This window comes from Polypterus senegalus, chromosome 16 (assembly GCF_016835505.1).
Source record: "Polypterus senegalus isolate Bchr_013 chromosome 16, ASM1683550v1, whole genome shotgun sequence".
NCBI lineage: Eukaryota > Metazoa > Chordata > Cladistia > Polypteriformes > Polypteridae > Polypterus > Polypterus senegalus.
This window is the reverse complement of record NC_053169.1, coordinates 1,020,320-1,025,165: the sequence shown is the minus strand read 5'-3', so window position 1 is coordinate 1,025,165 and position 4,846 is coordinate 1,020,320. Positions and strand designations below refer to the sequence as shown.

Sequence of the window (4,846 nt, the reverse complement as noted above, 5' to 3'; positions counted from 1 at the left end):
GAACCACCAAACACAAACATTTTTTTCCTACACTATAGTTTCTGCTTAAATTTAGTTAAGTAAAAAATACTTAAGCCAGTGATAAATTCCCTTACATGGGATATGTGAGAAATTATGACAACTCCGACTGGTGCATGTATTCTCTATGCATCATCAAAAATCTCAACCAAGAAATGCAACAATAAAAACAACAACATAAAGGAATTTTGTTTATTTTTAGTGTCAAGAGTTTACAAAAGCCAGAAAAGGTAACATCAAAACCATTGAACTTGTCACATCAATTAAAAAGCTGGCAATATATTTACAGAATGCAACTAATCACATCAATTTGGTCCAAATCGTTTAAAGAACTTAAATATGTAAAGCATGCTTAGGAGCTTAAGACCCTGGACATTTTTCTCCTTTCTGTACTAAATATCCCCAAAACCAGGAACCTGTATGAATAGACATAAATCTGTTAAGTTTATAACATATCTTCAAATGTTTTGTGCTGCTTGAGAACAGAAATAAAGCACATAGTTTTGCCACTTACCACTGTCACTGAGGTTATCCACACCCAGCACTTCATGACTCAGCCATAATTCTAATTGGAGTGTCTACACATCTGTAACAGTAATAAATAAGAAGTCGGACAGTTTAACTTAAGAGCGAAGCTAGACACGGACCTCCATTTATTGAAAATCTGTTTTAATCCTGTCAACAATTCTTTGTTTTATGCATTGCTTTGGTTAGTTTATGTTAAGATGTATAATAGTTACATTTGTCTTTGTCATTTACTGTTTTTTTTTCTCTATGTTTTGTCTATATTAATCATATTGTGCTGCAATTTGAGATGTCTAAAGCGCTGTAAAAAAATAATATGAATAAAATATCATTACCTTCATCCTGGAGTCGGCATCTCTTTTTTGCCCCTTCCTCCTCCATCTGTAATATGTAGCTTTCTCATTAAAATAAAAAAATACAGTTTGTATTAATTGTTTTGTACCTCTCACATAAGCCACAACAACCATCAATCTTTTTTTCTGAACCCACATACTCCACAGCCACAGCTTTTCCCACAAGAATCAACCCACCCTATACCTTATTATAGTAGGGTTAATAAGGTTAACGCCATTTAACCGAACAGTAGATGAGAGCTAAAAGAAAACTGGACTTGTTTTTAATGTATCTTGTCTGATACATACACTCCAAGCCCTAACACATGGACCTAGAAAGTTGCATTATCAATTACTTTCCATTACAAAAAAGATTACATATTAAGACACATGTTCAAATTTGTCTAATATTTTTTAACTATAAGTATGAATTAGCATAAGCCACCCAAATTTGTGGTGCTCATAAGAAATGTAATGATTTACTTCATGAAGTTGAAGAACATAATGAACAAGAATAGTTGCATAAATATCTGAAATATTAACATGTGTACTTCAATCAAGTCTAAATAGTCAATCGTAAAAGACATTTGTCATTTTTCACCCACCTGATAGAGGTCTACAGAAGGCTGAATCCCTAGTAAAGAATCATAAATAACATAATGTTAATAATCACTGACCTTGAAATGGTCTAAAATGATACCCCACAATGTATGTTTGAGAGTGAGTCTTAGAGGGCTAGGACCACTGGTAAAGAATCAAAGATCAAAAATATTATCACATTTGGGATCAGCAACCTTACAATGGCATAAAATGACACTCCACATGCCTATATTATGAATCCCCATTTTTTCAAAGTTTTAATACAAAACAAAAAAGTAACTTTGACCCCTTGTACCCATTTAGGGAGTAAACCCCTGGAGTTGGTTGATGTAGCAGGCACAACATCAGGTCCTTCAGATAATTTTTGCTGATGCCACCTATTGGTTTTCTCTTTATCGTAAGGATATCATTTCCTGCAGAAAATATCCAAAAATGGCCTAAAAGAAAAGAAAAAAAAAAGTTTTTCAGATATAGAGGTTCAGAAAGCTCAACGTCTTGCATAACTAGATATCAAGAAGAGTGAAATGGTTTTCTCCATACAGCTGAGTCAGGAGGCATCAGACAAAAAAACTGAAGTGATTTCAAAGTGTTCAGAAGAAATTTTTAAGAAAACAAAATACAAGAAAGGTGACAAACAAGGGACCGTTCAGGCTTGGACCGTCAGGCTTGCTTGTTTAGCTAAAGTTAGGATTTCCCAATAACTCATCCACATACTTCATCTATTCAAGTGCAAGCAATTTTAAAATATAGAAGTGACCAGTCAAGGTTGGGCCAACCAGACTGCTCAATGTACTACACATCACAGCTTGAAAATTTTAAACAAAAGTCAACATACAAGGTACATATGAGAATTTTTTTGGCTTGTATGCAGTTTGTCTGACTCTTCAAATGAATACAGTTTTAGTTTACAGAGGGGACTGGGCGGTCTCGTGGTCTGGAATCCCTACAGATTTTTTTTTTTTTTCTCCAGCTATTGGAGGTTTTTTTTGTTTTTTCTGTCCACCCTGGCCATCGGACCTTACTTATTCTATGTTAATTAATGTTGACTTATGTTTATTTTTTATTGTGTCTTCTATTTTTCTATTCATTTTGTAAAGCACTTTGAGCTACATTTTTTTGTATGAAAATGTGCTATATAAATAAATGTTGATCGATAAATGTTGATTTTATAATGTATCAGTATCAATCTAAATCCACAAAATTAATAAAAATACATTAGACAGATCATCTATAAACAACCATGAACACCCACGCTAAATTCATATTGTTACACTGCAGGACATCTGCAGATGGCAAGTGCTCAAAAGATGCTATGTGTGAAATTACCACTGGCAAATGTGTCTGCAAGTACGAGTTATAAGCATGACACTGCAGGAAACAAAGCAATTTGGCTCTCTTTTGTTTAGTTTCATGTTCTTAGAAAAACATCAGATCTATGTATCATGAATAAAAAAAATACAACTTTGTCGGAATAGCGATACATACAAAAAGAATTTGGAACCTATTTGACCCACCAGCCAACCAGGTAGTTTAAAATAACTAACTATATCTATGTAAATTATTTAAAGAGTGTTTACAGAAATCTTAAAACCTGAACATAAAAATCTGGATACACCAGGTATCAGGTGCAAAAAGCATAAGGCAGCTTTCATTATTCACCAGCAATAAAAAAGTAGTATTTTTTTCTCTCAACTTGCATCGATAATTCCTTATTTTTTCCCCCACACACTTTCTTTATCGTTTAATTCACTGCACCACAATAACGTGTACTGTTCAAAAGGCATTTCTGCTACAGTAATGTTTTACATGAAAAGCAGCAGGGATTTTTGATACATACTTTACATTTTTTCCTGGGTAAATGTTTATATTTTTCTATTTTAGCCTGCCTGATCTCACAGCAAATTGACCAGGTTCGGGTCATGAATCCTCCCTGCTCTTTGTTTGCATGTTCGTTTTGTGTTTCAGAGGGTTTCTTCCGGTTGCTCCAGATTCGTCCCACGATCCAAAGACAAGCAGATTTGTTTGTTGCACTGGTGATGCTGTGTGTGTGTATGTGTGTGGTGTATCCGTATGTACGAGTGTTGACCCTGCAACGACCTGACGCCTTGTTAATGGCGCTCAATGCTGGTTAGTATGGGCTTTAAACTGTCATTGCCCCCACCGACCCCAGAACACTGCTCAGGATTAAGCGGGTTTAGAAAATGGTTTGGTACAGTATGGATTATCGGGGTCTTTCCGTAATCTGTAGCTTTAATTCTTTTTGTCCCTTTCCGTTCTCGAGTTCTGTATTAAGCGCTATACTCAAGCAAGCCGTTTTCAAACGGTGCCGTTTGTCTTCCATCATGAACACCGCCTCTGAAATGAGGAATACGGCCTTGAATGTGAAAACACTCCTTTACAATTTTAACTGCACCAGCGTTGCCGTTTATTTCTAGCTTGCTCCGGAGGTTTACAGCTAGTGCTTTGAAAAGGGCATTGCTGCAGACAGGAGATATTATGGGTGGATCTAGAGTAAGGTGACCAGAATTTTTTGTGCCAATCCGGGGACACGGGGGGGCTAGAGGAGCGTAGACTACTCCCCTCGTGTTCCGTGATTAAAGTTCTCCCAACACTACCGATGGAAAACTGAGTCGCACACGCCGCAAATCACAACAGAAGCACCCGGGGTCGGACGCAAATACGAAAATTCACGCTGAATCCCATCATTGAACTGACACTTCCGATTAGCACTCATGTTGAATCACAGGGATCACCGCGCCAAAACTGCAGAAACAGGTGGAAGAGCCGCCACGCTGCTCTCGCATCCAGAAGCAAGCCACGCGTGGACACATGCAGTGGCAGAGCACGAGTAGGGACTCTAAACACTACAGAGTACAAAGCGAAAGCTTATCATGTGATTTCTCGCCAAAGTTGCAGAATGCGGTAAAGCAGAACCTCCGTCAAAACACCGCGCACGTGCGCCGAGTTCAAATTATCTTGGCGATGAGATACATTCAAAAAAGTGAACCAGCTGAAACCGGGGACATGTTTCTGAGTGGGGACAGTTGTCCGAAAAAGGGGACTGTCCCAGGAAAACGGGGACGGATGGTCACCTTATCTTGAGGTCTGCAGTAATATCTACTTCAGGTGAAAGAAAAACGCGAAATTGGCGCCCACTAGCGTCACGTGGTTATCGTTTCCGCATAACGTACCAATCCTATAACAACTTTTGAGTAACACCGCCCATTAAACGTTTTAACCCATTTCCGACAGTTATTTGGATAAGACCGCCCTATTCTATGATAATATTAATAGAGCCCGCCCCATCAACGCAAAACCCCTCTCTCGAATTACTAACCACTCCCACATTAAGAGACAAATAGGATGGCAAC

At 37.8% G+C, this 4,846-nt stretch overlaps 1 long non-coding RNA gene across 1 annotated transcript in view; it reads right to left on the bottom strand.

Annotated features, from left to right (window-relative positions):
• Nucleotides 1-344: 344 nt before the first annotated feature.
• LOC120516662 overlaps nucleotides 345-4,846 on the bottom strand; it is a 74,552-nt gene continuing 70,050 nt past the window's right edge. The window contains exons 3-7 of the long non-coding RNA XR_005630882.1: nucleotides 1,771-1,912; nucleotides 1,481-1,509; nucleotides 879-937; nucleotides 533-604; nucleotides 345-434 (exon numbers count right to left, since the gene is read on the bottom strand). This is a non-coding gene — a long non-coding RNA (uncharacterized LOC120516662). The remainder of the gene's footprint in view (nucleotides 435-532; nucleotides 605-878; nucleotides 938-1,480; nucleotides 1,510-1,770; nucleotides 1,913-4,846) is intronic.